Source organism: Schistocerca serialis, chromosome 11, assembly GCF_023864345.2.
Source record: "Schistocerca serialis cubense isolate TAMUIC-IGC-003099 chromosome 11, iqSchSeri2.2, whole genome shotgun sequence".
NCBI classification, from domain to species: Eukaryota; Metazoa; Arthropoda; class Insecta; order Orthoptera; family Acrididae; genus Schistocerca; species Schistocerca serialis.
In genome coordinates this window covers 124,593,566-124,613,243 of record NC_064648.1, presented here as the reverse complement: position 1 = coordinate 124,613,243, position 19,678 = coordinate 124,593,566, and the positions used below count along the sequence as shown (strand labels likewise).

At 46.2% G+C, this 19,678-nt stretch overlaps 1 protein-coding gene and 1 pseudogene across 1 annotated transcript in view; both read left to right on the top strand.

Moving 5' to 3' along the window:
• The first annotated feature begins 2,834 nt into the window (after nucleotides 1-2,834).
• LOC126427477 (5S ribosomal RNA) lies at nucleotides 2,835-2,952 on the top strand (annotated as a pseudogene).
• Nucleotides 2,953-17,912: 14,960 nt separating this feature from the next.
• The window catches only part of LOC126427057 (uncharacterized), a 93,041-nt gene continuing 91,275 nt past the window's right edge, over nucleotides 17,913-19,678 (top strand). The window contains exon 1 of the mRNA XM_050089236.1: nucleotides 17,913-18,002. The gene's annotated coding sequence lies outside the window, so the exon portion shown is untranslated. The remainder of the gene's footprint in view (nucleotides 18,003-19,678) is intronic.

Sequence of the window (19,678 nt, the reverse complement as noted above, 5' to 3'; positions counted from 1 at the left end):
TAAAAATTTGAAAACTGACTTTTGTGTAAAATTCAGCTAACAATTTTATGAATTTTCACAGCACAAAATAAACAATTACACCGTCGCACTCGTCTGTCCTTCCGATTACTGTAAGGATCGAACTGTCAACGTATCGGTTTTGGCGTAACGTTTACAAGTCATTTTTCGTCCATCACGTTGAGGGGCACGTTCAAATTAATAATGAAAATGAAATGACGTGTGGTGAGGGCCCCGCGGTGGGTAGACCCGATTGCCTGCTGCGAGTCTTTTGAGGTGACGACACTTCGGCGACTTGCGCGTCGATGAGGATGAAATGATGATGATGAAGACGACGCAGACACACAGTCTCTGAGCTGAGTAAATCTCCAACCCAACCGGGAATCGATCCCGGGCTCCCTAGCATGACGCCGTCCACTCACCTACGGTGGCGGACACATTAATAATGTCAACGAAACAGCCGACGATGCTGGTGGGGTAATAGCCCAGTGAAGAAAGAGCAAAAAAGATCGAATAGCGGGAAAAGTTCGCGTCGGTGGGAAATTTTTGTACAGTGATAGGAGGGAGTGTCGCGTGCAGCACAGGAGAAATACCGACCGATGGGGGCTGGGTGTGGGGGCGGAGTTGCGTTTGAAGCTCACTTTTGAATACTACCGGCCATCAAAATTGCTACACCAAGAAGAAATGCAGATGATAAACCGGTATTCATTGGACAAATATATTATACTAGAACCGACATGTGATTACATTTTCACGCAATTTGGGTGCATGATCCTGAGAAATCAGTACCCAGAACAACCACCTCTGCCCGTAATAATGGCCTTAATACGCCTGGGCATTGAGTCAAACGGAGCTGGGATGGTGTGCACAGGTACAGCTGCCCGTGCAGCTTCAACACGATACCACAGTTCATCGAGAGTATTTCAAGTGTTCAAATGTGTGTGAAATCTTATGGGACTTAACTGCTAAGGCCATCAGTCCCTAGGCTTATCCTAAGAACAAACACACACAACCATGCCGGAGGGAGGACTCGAACCCCCGCCGGGACCAGCTCATCGAGAGTAGTGATTGGCGTATTGTGACGAGCCAGTTGCCCGGCCACCATTGACCATACGTTTTCAGTTGCTGAGAGATCTGGAAAATGTGCTGCCCAGGGCAGTAGTCGAACACTTTCTGTATCCAGAAAGGCCCGTACAGGACCTGCAACATGCGGTCGTGCATTATCCTACTGAAATGTAGGGTTTCGCAGGGATCGAATGAAGGGTAGAGCCACGGGTCGTAACACATCTGAAATGTAACGTCCACTGTTGAAATTGCCGTCAGTGCGAACAAGAGGTGACCGAGACGTGTAACCGATGGCACCCGATACCATTACGCCGGGTGATACGCCAGTATGGCGATGACGAATACGCGCTTCCAATGTGAGTTCATTGCGATGACGCCGAACACAGATGCGACCATCGTGACGCTGTAAACAGAACCTGAATTCATACGAAAATGACGTTTTGCCATTCGTGCACCCAGGTCCATATCCGAGTACACCATCGCAGGCGCTCCTGTCTGTGATGCAGTGTCAAGGGTAACCGCAGCCACAGCCTCTGAGCTGATAGTACGTGCTGCTGCAAAGGTCGTCGAACATTTCGTGCAGATGTTTGTTGTCTTGCAAACGTCCCCATCTGTTGGCTCAGTGATCGAGACGTGGCTGCACGATCCGTTACAGCCATGCGGATGAGATGCCTGTCATCTCGACTGCTAGTGATACGAGGCCGTTTGGATCCAACACGGCGTTCCGTATTACCTTCCTGAATTCACCCATTCCATATTCTGCTAACAGTTACTGGATCTCGACCAACGCGAGCAGCAATGCCGTGATACGATAAACCGCAATCGCGATAGGCTAGAATCTGACCTTTATCAAAGTCGGAAACGTGATGGTACGCATTTCTCCTCCTTACACGAGGCATCACAACAACGTTTCACCAGGCAACGCCGGTCAACTGGTGTTCGTGTATGAGAAATCGGTTGGAAACTTTCCTCATGTCAGCACGTTGTAGGTGTCGCCACCGGCGCCAACCTTGTGTGAATGCTCTGAAAAGCTAATCATTTGCATATCACAGCATCTTCTTCCTCTCGGTTAAATTTCGCGTCTGTAACGCGTCATCTTCGTGGTGTAGGAACTTTAATGGTCAGTAGCGTATATTGTTCTAGAATAATTTTAAAGCTATGGCCTCTGGCGAAAAAGTATCCCAGCACAAAATGTAACTCTCTTTAATTTACTGCAAAATGTCCTGTGGATTTTTTTTCTTCTTTTCTATTGCACTGATAGCGCGCACGTAACGAGCGAGAGGTCGTGAAAATGTCGTACGCAGTTCTTGAAGGTCAGATACACGACAGCGGTGGAGCAGCTGATTCAAAATGGTTCAAATGGCTCTGAGCACTATGGGACTTAACTGCTGTGGTCATCAGTCCCCTAGAACTTAGAGCTACTTAAACCTAACTAACCTAAGGACATCACACACATCCATGCCCGAGGCAGGATTCGAACCTGCGACTGTAGCGGTCGCGCGGTTCCAGACTGTAGCGCCTAGAACCGCTCGGCCACTCCGGCCGGCGGAGCAGCTGAATCATGATGTACAAGGACAGATCACGCGGCTGGTTTCTCGGTCAGAAGTAGGATTCGGATGTCGTTTGCCCGTGGAGAAGCAATCGTTATGCGTCGAGCAAGGAGCAGGAGCGTCTGACAGCGAGTATAGGGATCCAGCAGCGACGGCGCTGCTGCCCTCGTTTGTATTTGTTGGCAGTACACTAACAAAATTAAAAGTCTAACCAATTCACATGGCAACAGCCTTGCCGCAGTGGATACACCGGTTCCCGTGAGATCACCGAAGTTAAGCGCTGTCGGGCGTGGCCGGCACTTGGATGGGTGACCATCCAGGCCGCCATGCGCTGTTGCCATTTCTCGGAGTGCACTCAGCCGCGTGAAGCCAATTGAGGAGCTACTCGACCGAATAGTAGCGGCTCCGGTCAAGAATACCATCATATCGACCGGGAGAGCGGTGTGCTGACCCCACGCCCCTCATATCCGCATCCTCCACTGAGGATGACACGGCGGTCGGATGGTCCCGGTAGGCCACTCGTGGCCTGAAGACGGAGTGCTAAAAAAAATCCAATCCACATAAGTTGCAGCATCGGTTGTATTTCAATAATCTTTAATGTACACACACACTGAATTAACAAAAATCAAGCAATTGGGATTTGCTCTTATACAGATGGCGGTAGTACAGCGTACACAAGGCGTAAAAGGGCAGTGCATTGGCGGAGCTCTCATTTCTACGCAGGCTACGTCTACATCTGCATCATTACACAGCTATTAACAATAAAGTGCCTGGCAGAGGGTTGAATGATCCAGCTTCAAGCTGTCTGTCTGCCGTTCAACTCTGGAACGGCGCGCGGGAAAATCGAGCACTTAAATTTTTTTGTGGGAGTCCTGATTTACCTGATTTTATCGTAATGATCGTTTCCCCGTATGTAGCTGGGTGCCGACAGAGTGTTTTTGTAATGGGAGGAGAAAACTGGTGGTTGGAATTTCATGAGAAGATCCCACCTCAAAGAAAAACTCCTTTGTTTTTATGATTACCACTCCAATTCACGTATCATGTGTGTGGCACTACCTGCCCTATTTCGCCATAGTACAAAACGTGACGCCCTTTCACCTCTTCTGGTGTCATTCGTCAGTCCCACCTGATGTGGATCCCACACCGCACAGCAATACTCCAGAATACAGCGGACAAGCGTGATGTAAGCAGTCTCTTTGGTAGACCTGTTGCACCTTCTAAGTGTTCTGCCAATGAATCACAGTGTTTGGTTTGCTCTACCCACATCATTCTCTATGTGATCGTTCCAATTTAGGTCATTTGTAACTGCAATCTCTAAGTATTTAGTTGAATTTACAGCCTTACGATTTGTGTGACTGATTGTGTAATTGAAATTTAGCGGACTTCTTTTAGTACTCATGTGAATAAGTTCAGAATTTCTTTATTAAGAGTCAATTGCCACTTTTCGTACGATACAGAAGATATCTTATCTATATCATTTTGCAATTCATTTTGGTCATCTGATGACTTAACAAGACGGTAAATGAGAGCATCATATGCAAACAATCTAAGAGGGCTACTCAAATTGTATACTATGTCATTAATATAGATCAGGAACAGTAGGGCGCCTATAACGCTTCCTTGGGGAACGCCGGATATTACTTCTGTTTTACTCGATGACTTTCCGTCTATTACCACGAACTGTGACCTTTCTGACAGGAAATCACGAATCCAGTTGCACAGCTGAGGCGATACTCCGTAGGCACGCAGTTTGGTTAGAAGACGCATGTGAGGGGCGGTGTCGAAAGCCTTCTGGAAATCTAAAAATATGGAATCAATTTGACATCTCCTGTCGATAGCACTCATTACTTCATGAGTACAAAGAGCTAGGTGTGTTTCACAACAACGATATTTTCTGAATCCGTGCTAACTATGTGTCAATAAATCGTTTTCTTCGAGGTTGGTTGGTTGGGTTTTTGGGGGAAGAGATCAAACAGCGAGGTCATCGGTCTCATCGGATTAGGGAAGGACAGGGAAGGAAGTCGGCCGTGCCCTTTCAGAGGAACCATCCCAGCATTTGCCTGGAGCGATTTAGGGAAATCACGGAAAACCTAAATCAGGATGGCCGGACGCGGGATTGAACCGTCGTCCTCCCGAATGCGAGTCCAGTGTGCTAACCACTGCGCCACCTCGCTCGGTTCTTCGAGGTAATTCACAATGTTCGAACACAGTATATCTCCCAAAGCCCTACTACAAATCGACGTTAGTTATACGGGACTGTAATTCAGAGCATTACTCCTATTTCCCTTTTTCAGTATGGGTGTGACTGTAGCATTTTTCCAGTCTTCAGCTACAGAGCTATCTAAGAGTGGTTGTATATAACTGCTAAGTATGGAGCTATCGTATCAGCATACTCTGAAAGCAACGTGACTGGTATACGATCTGGATCAGAGGCCTTGCCTTTATTAAGTAATTTAAGGTGCTTTGCTACACCAAGGATATCTACTATGTTTCTCATCTTGACCGTCGTTCTTGACTGGAATTCGGGAACATTTACTTCGTCTTCTTTGCTGAAGGAGTTTCTGAAATCTGTGTTTAATAGCTCTGCTTTAGTGCCACTGTCATCAGTGACTTTACCAACATCAAAAGGCTTCGGAATGATTATGACGCACGACGGAAATTAACACACTCTGAACGCTGAATGGGAGCTGCAACTAGACGCATGGAACATTCCGTTTTCAGGAAATCTTTGTTCAGGTACTCCCGCGTCCGTCGGCCGTCGTAATTTAATATATTATTTATTGGTAATGTTGATTGTTGCCGACTTACGTGGTGGGCCTTAATAAAAATGATATTTCATTCAATTTTCATTTACAATTAAATGCTTTCGTGAAGTTCTCTTTTTTAACAATATTAATCTTCAGTGGAATTAGACTCGCTGAATCTTAAAACATGAGTATATAAGTTGAACAATGGAATAAGCTTTTCATATTAATTTCCTCGGCTAGTCACTTCACTTTAAAGCAAAAAATCTTTAGTTATTAATTACAATTGCGGCCCACACACGAGCGAGATTATTTTTCCTTGCCTCCGTTAACCATTGCACTGTAGTCGGAGTCCTGGCTCTGGCTCTCGGCTGTTGTACTGAAAATAACAACCTTAAAGCTACGTATTTTCTGCAGCGTCCGGCGGCTGTGGAGAAGAATGTACATTATGTTAATAGCGGGCGAGGTTTTCGCTTCCACTAATTTTTATACGTTAATATCGCCACGTAATGGCGTCGTTGGCTGCGTCGGCCGGTGCGATTGTTGCACTCCAAATTAGCCGAATGCAGGTTAATTCGAGGATGGCGGGCATGAAATCGGGATCACCTCTTACCAATTAAAAGTGAACAATAATATTTAAATCAATATAGTATCTGCTTAATTAGCAAATGCTCACATTTGCCAGCACTCGCAAGATGTCCGTCTACACGCAACCAAGACAAGAGAAGAAGTGTCCAAGGAATAGAAAAGCAACTGGAATCACTCAATAGAGGAAGGTCCACTGGACCTGACGGGATACCAATTCGATTCTACACAGAGTACGCGAAAGAACTTGCCCCCCTTCTAACAGCCGTGTACCGCAAGTCTCTAGAGGAACGGAGGGTTCCAAATGATTGGAAAAGAGCACAGATAGTCCCAGTCTTCAAGAAGGGTCGTCGAGCAGATGCGCAAAACTATAGACCTATATCTCTTACGTCGATCTCTTGTAGAATTTTAGAACATGTTTTTTGCTCGCGTATCATGTCATTTCTGGAAACCCAGAATCTACTATGTAGGAATCAACATGGATTCCGGAAACAGCGATCGTGTGAGACCCAACTCGCCTTATTTGTTCATGAGACCCAGAAAATATTAGATACAGGCTCCCAGGTAGATGCTATTTTTCTTGACTTCCGGAAGGCATTCGATACAGTTCCGCACTGTCGCCTGATAAACAAAGTAAGAGCCTACGGAATATCAGACCAGCTGTGTGGCTGGATTGAAGAGTTTTTAGCAAACAGAACACAGCATGTTGTTATCAATGGAGAGACGTCTACAGACGTTAAAGTAACCTCTGGCGTGCCACAGGGGAGTGTTATGGGACCATTGCTTTTCACAATATATATAAATGACTTAGTAGATAGTGTCGGAAGTTCCATGCGGCTTTTCGCGGATGATGCTGTAGTATACAGAGAAGTTGCTGCATTAGAAAATTGTAGCGAAATACAGGAAGATCTGCAGCGGATAGGCACTTGGTGCAGGGAGTGGCAACTGACCCTTAACATAGACAAATGTAATGTATTGCGAATACATAGAAAGAAGGATCCTTTATTGTATGATTATATGATAGCGGAACAAACACTGGTAGCAGTTACTTCTGTAAAATATCTGGGAGTATGCGTACGGAACGATTTGAAGTGGAATGATCATATAAAACTAATTGTTGGTAAGACGGGTACCAGGTTGAGATTCATTGGGAGAGTGCTTAGAAAATGTAGTCCATCAACAAAGGAGGTGGCTTACAAAACACTCGTTCGACCTATACTTGAGTATTGCTCATCAGTGTGGGATCCGTACCAGGTCGGGTTGACGGAGGAGATAGAGAAGATCCAAAGAAGAGCGGCGCGTTTCGTCACTGGGTTATTTGGTAACCGTGATAGCGTTACGGAGATGTTTAATAAACTCAAGTGGCAGACTCTGCAAGAGAGGCGCTCTGCATCGCGGTGTAGCTTGCTCGCCAGGTTTCGAGAGGGTGCGTTTCTGGATGAGGTATCGAATATATTGCTTCCCCCTACTTATACTTCCCGAGGAGATCACGAATGTAAAATTAGAGAGATTAGAGCGCGCACGGAGGCTTTCAGACAGTCGTTCTTCCCGCGAACCATACGCGACTGGAACAGGAAAGGGAGGTAATGACAGTGGCACGTAAAGTGCCCTCCGCCACACACCGTTGGGTGGCTTGCGGAGTATCAATGTAGATGCAGATGTAGAAGTGAAGACTAGTAAAAAACAAACAAAAGAGCGTATCTTGTCGTCTCTTTAGATCATTTTGTTATATTTCTTTGCCCTCGAAACTTACATAGAGAAATTATCATACATGAGAAAAATGTATTATTCAATTTTTAAATGTCTCTTCTTTATAAATACCGTTTTTTGTGTTTTCTTATTATTTCACTCGGGAAGCCATAGTACCCACATGTTTCGCGATGAAAATGGCATTCTGGTAAAAGATGAACGGAGAGTCCATCTGCATTTGAGGCATCAGCCATTGCTGCAACGTGTCCAAGTAGGAATATCCAGTGACAGTGTTCTCAGCGAAGAAGAATGGCCCGTACAGTTTTTGACGTGACAGGGCACAAAAAACATTTACCTTTGGTGTATCATGCTCAAATTCAGTGAATTCGGGTGGATGCTGTGTACGCCAGATTCGACAATTATGCCTGTTCACTTTCTCATTGGCTTTGTCGCTAAAAATTAAGCGATCAACAATGACTTCCCCATCCTCATTCAATTGTTGCAACTGCAAACAAAAGTCAAAACGCTTGTCTTTGTCGTCGTCATTGAGCTTCTGTACTAGCTCCAATTCGATTGGTTTCATAGACAGTGCTAAGCAGGGATGGCTAGAGGACAAATGTAAGGATGTAGAGGCTTATCTCATTAGGGGTAAGATAGATACCGCCTACAGGAAAATTAAAGAGACCTTTGGAGAAAAGAGAACCACTTGCATGAATATCAAGAACTCAGATGGAAACCCAGTTCTAAGCAAAGAAGGGAAAGCAGAAAGGTGGAAGGACTATATAGAGGGTCTATACAAGGGTGATGTACTTGAGGACAATATTATGGAAATGGAAGGGGATGTACCGGTAGATGAAGATGAAATGGGAGATACGACACTGTATGAATAGTTTGACAGAGCATTGAAAGACCTACGTCGAAACAAGGCACCGGGAGTAGACAACATTCCATTGGAACTACTGACGGCCTTGGGAGAGCCAGTCCTGACAAAACTCTACCACCTGGTGAGTAAGATGTATGAGACAGGCGAAATACCCACAGACTTCAAGAAGAATATAATAATTCCAATCCCAAAGAAAGCAGGTGTTGACAGATGTGAAAATTACCAAACTATCAGTTTAATAAGTCACAGCTGCAAAATACTAACACGAATTCATTACAGACGAATTGAAAAACCGGTAGAAGCCGACCTCAGGGAAGATCAGTTTGGATTCCGTAGAAATATTGGAACACGTGGGGCAATACTCACGTTGCGACTTACCTTAGAACAAAGATTAAGGGAAGGCAAACCTATGTTCCTAGCATTTGTAGACTTAGAGAAAGCTTTTGACAATGCTGACTGGAATACTCTGTTTCAAATTTTAAAGGTGGGAGGGGTAAAATACAGGGAGAGAAAGGCTGTTTACAATTTGTACAGAAACCAGATGGCAGTTATAAGAGTCGAGGGACATGAAAGGGAAACAGTGGTTGGGAAGGGAGTGAGACAGGATTGTAGCCTCTCCCCGATGTTATTCGATCTGTATATTGAACAAGCAGTAAAGGAAACAAAAGATAAATTCGGAGTACGTATTAAAATCCATGGAGAAGAAATAATAACTTTGAGGTTCTCGAATGATATTGTAATTCTGTCAGAGACACCAAAGGACCTGGAAGAGCAGCTGAACGGAATGGACGTGTCTTGAAAGGAGGCTATAAGATGAACACCAACAAAAGCAAAACGAGGATCATGGAATGTAGTCGACTTAACTCGGGTGATACTGAGGGAATCAGATTAGGAAATGAGACACTTAGAGTAGTAAAGGAATTTTGCTATTTGGGGAACAAAATAACTGATGATGATCGAAGTAGAGAGGATATAAAATGTAGACTGGCAATGGCAAGGAAAGCGTTTCTGAAGAAAAGAAATTTGTCAACATCGAGTATAGATTTAAGTGTCAGGAAGTCGTTTCTGAAAGTATTTGTATGGAGTGTAGCCATGTATGGAAGTGAAACATGGACGATAAATAGTTTGGACAAGAAGGGAATAGAAGCTTTCGAAATGTGGTGCTACAGAAGAATGCTGAAGATTAGATGGGTAGATCACATAAGTAATCAGGAGGTATTGAACAGAATTGGGGAAAAGAGGAGTTTGTGGTACAACTTGACTAGAAGAAGGGACCGGTTGGTAGGACATGTTCTGAGGCATCAAGGGATCACAAATTTAGCGTTGGAGGGCAGTGTGGATGGTAAAAATCGAAGAAGGAGACCAGGAGATGAATACACTAAGCAGATTCAGAAGGATGTAGGTTGCAGTAGGTACTGGGAGATGAAGAAGCTTGCACTGGATAGAGTAGCGTGGAGAGCTGCATCAAACCAGTCTCAGGACTGAAGACCCACAACAACAACAACATAAACAGCTTCTGTCGCAGAACTTTCCACACTGTCATTGGAGCCATTTCGAGTTCACGGGATGCACGACGCACCGCTTTCTTTGGACTCCTTACGAATGTCTCTTGTCTGCACTCCACCTTCACTTCACTCGCACTTGCACGTCCTCTTTGCCAGGCACAAGCAACTCGTCATAACGAATTTGTTGTGCCAGTGGTAAATGGCCTTCCTTGTTGGTGGCTTCTTATCGTACTTGGTTCTAAACATCCGTTGAACAGCCGTAACACACTTGTTGTTGTCGAACTTCATCACACAGAAAGCTCGCTCCGCACCTGAACTCTCCATGTTTGCGACTTGCGCTGACTATCGGCAAATTACCACACTACGCTGTCGCGGTATACATGAAAAAAAAAAGAAACTTTCAGGGTTTCTCTTCATAATGACATATACACTCCTGGAAATGGAAAAAAGAACAGATTGACACCGGTGTGTCAGACCCAGCATACTTGCTCCAGACAATGCGAGAGGGCTGTACAAGCAATGATCACATGCACGGCACAGCGGACACACCAGGAACCGCGGTGTTGGCCGTCGAATGGCGCTAGCTGCGCAGCATTTGTGCACCGCCGCCGTCAGTGTCAGCCAGTTTGCCGTGGCATACGGAGCTCCATCGCAGTCTTTAACACTGGTAGCATGCCGCGACAGCGTGGACGTGAACCGTATGTGGAGTTGACGGACTTTGAGCGAGGGCGTATAGTGGGCATGCGGGAGGCCGGGTGGACGTACCGCCGAATTGCTCAACACGTGGGGCGTGAGGTCTCCACAGTACATCGATGTTGTCGCCAGTGGTCGGCGGAAGGTGCACGTGCCCGTCGACCTGGGACCGGACCGCAGCGACGCACGGATGCACGCCAAGACCGTAGGATCCTACGCAGTGCCGTAGGGGACCGCACCGCCACTTCCCAGCAAATTAGGGACACTGTTGCTCCTGGGCTATCGGCGAGGACCATTCGCAACCGTCTCCATGAAGCTGGGCTACGGTCCCGCACACCGTTAGGCCGTCTTCCGCTCACGCCCCAACATCGTGCAGCCCGCCTCCAGTGGTGTCGCGACAGTCGTGAATGGAGGGACGAATGGAGACGTGTCGTCTTCAGCGATGAGAGTCGCTTCTGCCTTGGTGCCAATGATGGTCGTATGCGTGTTTGGCGCCGTGCAGGTGAGCGCCACAATCAGGACTGCATACGACCGAGGCACACAGGGCCAACACCCGGCATCATGGTGTGGGGAGCGATCTCCTACACTGGCCGTACACCACTGGTGATCGTCGAGGGGCCACTGAATAGTGCACGGTACATCCAAACCGTCATCGAACCCATCGTTCTACCATTGCTAGACCGGCAAGGGAACTTGCTGTTCCAACAGGACAATGCACGTCCGCATGTATCCCGTGCCACCCAACGTGCTCTAGAAGGTGTAAGTCAACTACCCTGGCCAGCAAGATCTCCGGATCTGTCCCCCATTGAGAATGTTTGGGACTGGATGAAGCGTCGTCTCACGCGGTCTGCACGTCCAGCACGAACGCTGGTCCAACTGAGGCGCCAGGTGGAAATGGCATGGCAAGCCGTTCCACAGGACTACATCCAGCATCTCTACGATCGTCTCCATGGGAGAACAGCAGCCTGCATTGCTGCGAAAGGTGGATGTACACTGTACTAGTGCCGACACTGTGCATGCTCTGTTGCCTGTGTCTATGTGCCTGTGGTTCTGTCAGTGTGATCATGTGATGTATCTGACCCCAGGAATGTGTCAATAAAGTTTCCTCTTCCTTGGACAATGAATTCACGGTGTTCTTATTTCAATTTCCAGGAGTGTATATGACATCTGTACAATGTTTGGTTCTTGTGCAGCGAGTAATTTGAAAGTGTTCCCTGACTTCCTGTACACCCAGTCTTTCGCCACCCTTATTGCACGACATGAATCCGATCCAACATTTATGGGACATGATCGAGACGTCAGCTCGTGTGCAAAATCCTGCAGCGGTAAGACTTTCGCAGTTACGATCGTCTGAAGGAAGCAAAATGGTACAGTATTTCTGTAGCTGCATCGAACGACTTGTTGAGTACGCGTCACATCGAGGTGCTGTAATGCGGCGGTCGAAAGGAGGTGCGACAATGTATTATGCGGTGTCCCACGCCTTTTGTCACCTCAGCGTTAAAATAGAGAATGGCACCAGCATTTCTGAAAGTGCAGTTTACGCTAAGTGTAAACGTGCAATACAGACCGCTTCAAAACGAGTCTCTTTGACAAAGAAAAGCTGAATCGAGTGAAACTGAGCAATGCGAGAATCGTTCAGTGACTCTGAAAGCAAATTTTGTCAACCAAGCCCTAATAAGTTCCGTCTGCCGTAAAATCAGTAAACGGTTTGAAGTCCCCTATTCTTCAGGCAGAGTCCGTAATCGCACCGCAACGGAAGATAACAGAGAGAAGGCCGAAATACTGAGCTCGGTCTTCCGATATTGCTCCACCACGGAAAAATCGTAACGCGGTCCCTCCTCTCAATCATCGTACGGACGTCGAAATGTCAAATGCTGAGCAAACTGATCGTAGAATGAAAAAGCACCTACAATCGCTTAGTAGTGGAGTGACTGATGGAGTTGATCTTGGGGTGAGGGTGGGGGGGGGGGGGGGGAGGAAGGGAACAAACAGTGACGTCATTGGTCTCATCGGAGTAGGGAAGGATAGCGAAGGAAATCGGCTGTGCCCTTTCAAAGGAACTATCCCGGCATTTGCCTTAATGGATTTAGGGAAATCACGGAAAACCTAAATCAGGATGGCGGGTTTGAACCATCGTGCTCCTGAATGCTAAACACTGCGCCACCTCTGTCAGTGCTTAGTAGTGCAAAGGCACCTGGACCAGATGAGATACCTGTAAGACTGTACAATTATTATGCGAAAGAACTGTCTCTCCCTCTAGCAGATGTTTGTCACAGATAGCTGATCGCTAGAAAAAAGCACAGGCCATTCCCATTCCCAGGAAGGGTCGTAGGAGAGATGCACATGATTACTGACATGTATGGTTAAACGTCAGTCTGTTGTACAATTGTGTGACACATTTTATGCTCAAGGATCACAACGTTTTTGAAAAACGAAAATCTCCTCTAGAAATTCCGCAAACAATGGTTTTCCGAAACTCAGCCTGCTCTGTTCCTCCATGAGATCCAAAGCGCTGTAGAGAACGGCATTCATATTTACGCCGTGTTACTTGATTTCAGAAACGCATTTCACACGCAATCCTGCACTTCCGTTTACTGAAAAAAAAAGGTGAGCTTATCGGTAACTCAAGACTTGAAACTTCCTGGCAGATTAAAACTGTTTACAGCACCGAGACTCGAACTCGGGACCTTTGCCTTTCACTGGCAAGTGCTCGCAGGAGAGCTTCTGTAAAGTTTGGAAGGCAGGAGACGAGGCACTGGCGGAAGTAAAGCTGTGAGGAAGGGGTGTGAATCGTGCTTGGGTAGCTCAGACGGTAGAGCACTTGCCCGCGAATTGCGAAGGTCCCGGGTTCGAGTCTCGGTCCGGCACACAGTTTTAATCTGCCAGGAAGTTTCATATTAGTGCACACTCTGCTGCAGAGTGGAAATTTCATTCTGGAACTCAAGACTTCTTTGCAGACAGGACTGAGCACGTCGCTCTTAAGGTAACTTGCCAGAAAACAGCTGGAGAAACAGCAACAATTTTCATTAAGTTTATGAGCGTCTAACTGCATAACGTGAACTCTGAATGCAAAGAAATTTCAGGACAATGAAAGTGTTTTAAGGATGAAGATTTCGGTATAAGAATAATCAGGATAGCTTTGATATAAACTTGATTATATAAACATTTATGTCGGTCAGTAATTTAAAATTTTTCCTGCCAGTCTATGTTTGAAGTCTATAGACTTATCAACTACTTTTCTTAGATGCTTAAAACTTTGTGCACACATTTATGACATTGTTAGACTACAATCAAAAGATTTCAATCAATAGTTTTTATACTATAAATACATAAATTAGACAATCAAAATTAAGGCAATTTTTTATAATTAATAAGGGTATATTTTTCTTCCTGTTGATAGTAAGCTGATGTATGTAGTCTACTTTTCCCCAAATGGTAGCCTAAAAATAACAAAAAATTTCAGACCTCTAGCTCAAATAGTTTTTTTTTTGTATAAAATAAACATGTCAGAAAATCTGATCTTGGGAAAATTCAGTTTAAAGATACATTTCATCTGTTACTCACCTCTGTTGTTCTTAAAACCCTCCAGTTGCATAATGTTCTCGGTTTGTGTGTTCCTCACCTTCTCTCTTCCTTTTCTTGCTCCTCTTTGCTATTCTGGCCTTTTTAGTTGTCTCAAGCACCCATTTTTTGCCTTGCCATCAGTGCTTGTTTTATATTGAATCCAGGAGTTAGTCCTAACAGCATTTTACGAGTTCACATAACTTACATGTTTGCTGCCGGGTGACGTCGTCGACCACCGCCGATATCTCGACAGGAGCACACCCTGCCATTCTCAAGGCACAACTGCAAGGAGGAAGCAATGTGCAAGGGAATTTAATACCTCGAAGGAAGATACCACACACAGAACAAGTAACCGCAGAGCCAACACACAACCAAAGATAACCAACATCGGAAATATCGATAGTGACTAGTAATCAACAGGTGAGGTAGCACTAATTCTGTCCCTCTGTTTTTTGAGCCGGATTCCAAGCAGCATATCCTGTTTATAAGGTTGCTTGACAGTTTGATTTCAACATCTTCCTTAATAACACTGTCCCAATAGCTGGACGTGCAAGCCAGAATCTCCGTGTTGTTGTATTCCGTAAGATGACCGGTGTCAAGGCAATGTTCTACAACAGCGGATTTCCTCAGCTGTTGTAAGCGTGTGTGACGCTTATGTTCAATACACCGGTCTTCCACGGTCCTGATCGTCTACCAACATATGACATGCCACAGCTTCAAGGAGTACGATAGACATCAGCCTTACGTAAACCAAGATCATCTTTTACGGACGCCAACAGGGCCTTAATCTTAGAAGGTGGTCGGAAAACACATTTCACATCATACGGCCAATCCTGCTGGAAATGCTTCCTGCGTAAGCCAAAAAGGCCGTAGACTTGGGTGCCGCTTCGTTGCTATCGTCACTCACCCATTGCACAGAGGGCTGATAGCGCAACGCACGTTTGATCTGCCTCTCACTATAACCATTCTGACAAAAGGTGACTTCGAGATGTGATAGTTCAGCTGCCAAATTTTCAGGGTCTGAGATAACGTGGGCCCTGTGAACCAAAGTACAAAGTACTCCTTCACGCTGAGCTGGATGGTGACAACTATCAGCTCGCAGATACAAGTCAGTGTGGGTGGGCTTTCTATAAACAGATTGTCCCAACGTACCATCAGATTTCCTTCTGACCAACACATCAAGGAAGGGAAGGCATCCATTCTTTACCACCTCCATAGTGAAATGAATATTCGGGTGTATTGAATTCAGGTGTTCCAAAAACCGGTTTAAATTCTCACTACCATGAGGCCAAACAACAGAAATATCGTCTACATATCTGAAAAAACAAGCAGGTTTGAAGGTCGCTGACTCCAATGCACGTTCCTCAAAGTCCTCCATAAACAAATTGGCCACCATAGGCGACAACGGGCTTCCCACTGTAACTCCATCACTCGGTTCGTAGTACTGACCATTGAATAAAAACTGAGTGGAAGTCAGCACAGGAGACAAAAGAAAAATTCGGAGTAGGTATTAAAATCCATGGAGAAGAAATAAAAACTTTGAGGTTCGCCGATGACATTGTAATTCTGTCAGAGACAGCAAAGAACCTGGAAGAACAGCTGAACGGGATGGACAGTGTCTTGAAACGAGGATATAAGGTGATCATCAAGAAAAGCAACGCGAAAATAATGGAATGTAGTCGAATTAAGTCGGGCGATGTTGAGGGAATTAGATTAGGAAATGAGACACTTAAAGTAGTAAAGGAGTTTTGCTATTTGGGGAGCAAAATAACTGATGATGGTCGAAGTAGAGAGGATATAAAATGTAGACTGGCAATGGCAAGGAAAGCGTTTCTGAAGAAGAGAAATTTGTTAACATCGAGTATAGATTTAAGAGTCAGGAAGTCCTTTCTGAAAGTATTTGTATGGAGTGTAGCCATGTATGGAAGTGAAACATGAACGATAAATAGTTTAGACAAGAAGAGAATAGAAGCTTTCGAAATATGGTGCTTCAAAAGAATGCTGAAGATTAGATGGGTAGATCACATAACTAATGAGGAGATACTGAATAGAATTGGGGAGGAATTTGTGGGACAACATGACTAGAAGAAGGGATCGGTTGGTAGGACATTTTCTAAAGCGTCAAGGGATCACCAATTTAGTATTGGAGGGCAGCGTGGAGGGTAAAAGTCGTAGAGGAGGACCAAGAGAGGAATATACCAAGCAGATTCAGAAGTATGTAGGTTGCAGTAGGTACTGGGAGATTGCAGAGGATAGAGTAGCGTGGAGAACTGCATCAAACCAGTCTCAGGACTGAATACCACAACAACAACTACAACAAAGAATAATGGATCGACCAATTTGCAGTGGACACTAGGCGCTTTGTGAAAGAAAGTTTGCTTTCTTCAAAAATATGAATTTGGCAACCCCTGAAATTGCCACCCGGGGCAAATGCCCCGACTTGTCCTACCCCCCGTAGGCATTTATACGGGCCTGAACACACGAGGACGACATATCGGGGTGATGCAAAGGTTTTGTTGGTGTGTGTACTAGTGAAAAAAATGGTTCAAATGGCTCTGAACACTATGGGACTTAATTTCTGAGGTCATCAGTCGCCTAGAACTTAGAACTACTTAAACCTAAGTAAGCTAAGGACTTCACACACATCCATGCCCGAGGCAGGATTCGAACCTGCGACAGTAGTGGGCGCTCGGCTCCAGACTGCAGCGCCTAGAACCGCACGGCTACTCCAGCCGGCGTGTACCAGTGAAATATAATGCGCATACATAGGGGCAGAAATCCATTCCAGTACGATTATGCCATAGGTGGTAAATCATTGGAAGCGGTAACGACCATAAAATACTTAGGAGTTACTATCCGGAGCGATCTGAAGTGGAATGATCACATAAAACAAATAGTGGGAAAAGTAGGCGCCAGGTTGAGATTCATAGGAAGAATTCTAAGAAAATGTGACTCATCGACGAAAGAAGTAGCTTACAAAACGCTTGTTCGTCCGATTCTTGAGTATTGCTCATCAGTATGGGACCCTTACCAGGTTGGATTAATAGAAGAGGTAGACATGATCCAGCGAAAAGCAGCGCGATTCGTCATGGGGACATTTAGTCAGCGCGAGAGCGTTACGGAGATGCTGAACAAGCTCCAGTGGCGGACACTTCAAGAAAGGCGTTACGCAATACGGAGAGGTTTATTATCGAAATTACGAGAGAGCACATTCCGGGAAGAGATGGGCAACATATTACTACCGCCCACATATATCTCGCGTAATGATCACAACGAAAAGATCCGAGAAATTAGAGCAAATACGGAGACTTACAAGCAGTCGTTCTTCCCACGCACAATTCGTGAATGGAACAGGGAAGGGGGGATCAGATAGTGGTACAATAAGTACCCTCCGCCACACACCGTAAGGTGGCTCGCGGAGTATAGATGTAGATGTAGATGTAGAAAATCGCATCAAAATCACTTCGGTAGTTCGTGAGACGAGCGTTGAAATACCGACAGCCAACTCGGCCGGGGACATCTTAATACGAGTGTATAGCGATAAGGAGCCAGCTGACGTCACGCGGCCTACGTCACAGCGGCTCGATCACGTGGGACGGCGGCGGCGGCGGCGTGGCTACGTGGCCTATTAGTAGCCAGAGGGCGCCAGCAGAGGTCGGACGCTGCGCGTGAGAGAGGGGACAGCCGCCAGCTTGCGTCTCTCAAGGCCGGCACGCATTCGACTGCGGTGAGTACAGTCTGTGCAGTTGAGCCAGACAAATTCGATGTGTGTAGGGACTTGTGCCGGCCGGTGTGGCCGAGCGGTTCTAGGCGCTTCCATCCGGAACCGTGTGACTGCTACGGTCGCAGGTTTGAATCCTGCCTCGGGCATAGATGTGTGTGATATCCTTAGGTTAGTTAGGTTTAAGTAGTTCTAAGTCTAGGGGACTGATGATGTCAGAGGTTTAGTCCCATAGTGCTCAGAGCCGTATGAACCATTTTTGTAGGGGCTTTTGCCAACCGAAAAAAATGTTCAAATGTGTGTGAAATCTCATGGGACAATTGCTAAGGTCATCAGTCCCTAAGCTTACACACTACTTAACCTAAATTATCCTAAGGACAAACACACACACCCATGAAACTTCCTGGCAGATTAAAACTGTGTGGCGGATCGAGGCTCGAACTCGAGACCTTTGCCTTTCGCGGGCAAGTGCTCTGCCAACTGAGCTACCCAAGGACGACTCACGCTTCGTCCTCACAGCTGAGCTCTCCCGCGAACCTTGCAGAACTAGCACTCCTGAAAGAAAGGATACTGCGGAGACATGGCTTAGCCACAGCCTGGGCAATGTTTCCAGAATGAGAAGGTAGGAGACGAGGTACTGGCAGAAGTGAAGCTGTGAGGACGGATCGTAAGTCGTGCTTGGATATCTCAGTTGGTAGAACACTTGCCCACGAAAGGCAAAGATCCCGAGTTCGAGTCTCGGTCCGGCACACAGTTTTAATCTGCCAGGGAGTTTCATATCAGCGCACACTCCGCTGCAGAGTGAAAATCTCATTCTGGAAACACGCACCCATGCCCGAGGGAGGTCTCGAACCTCCGCCGGGACCAGCCGCACAGTCCATGACTGCAGCGCCTCAGACCGCTCGGCTAATCCCGCGCGGCTTTGCCAACCGACCGAACAACTTTTCTTGTCTTTATGTCGGTCGGGGAGAACCACGCGACAGCCTACTCCCTCTTCCTCCCCCCCCCCCCCCCCCCCCCCCCACCACCACCACCGCCAAAACGCAATCCGATAAATCGTATGAAGTGCTGTGGTGCCAAACGCTTAATAGGAGTTGTTCTTTTGTCACTGTGTACGGAATTAAATGCTGTTCTACACTGAAGAGCCTAAGAAACCGGCACACGTGCCTAATATCATGTAGAGCCCCCCCTCCCCCCTCCCCGAGTATGCAGAACTGCCGCAAAGCACGACGTAACATGGACTCGACTAATGTCTCAAGTAGTGTAGGAGGGAACTGAAATCGTAAGTCCTGTATGTCTGTCCATAAATCTGTGAAATTAGGAGGGGGTGGAGATCTCGTCTGACAGAATGTTGCAAGGCATCCCAGATACCCTTAATAATGTTCATGTCTCGGAAGGTTGAAACTTCGTGGCAGATTAAAACTGTGTGCCGGACCGAGACTCGAACTCGGGACCTTTGCCTTTCGTGGGCAAGTGCTCTAACAACTGAGCTATCCAAGCACGACTCACGCCCCGTCTTCACAGCTTTACTTCTGCCATTACCTCGTCTCCTACCTTCCAAACTACAGAAGCTCTTCTGCGAACCCTCTAGAACTAGCACTCCTGGAAGAAAGTATACTGCGGAGACATAGCTTAGCCACAGCCTAGGGGATGTTTCCAGAATGATATTTTCACTCTGCAGC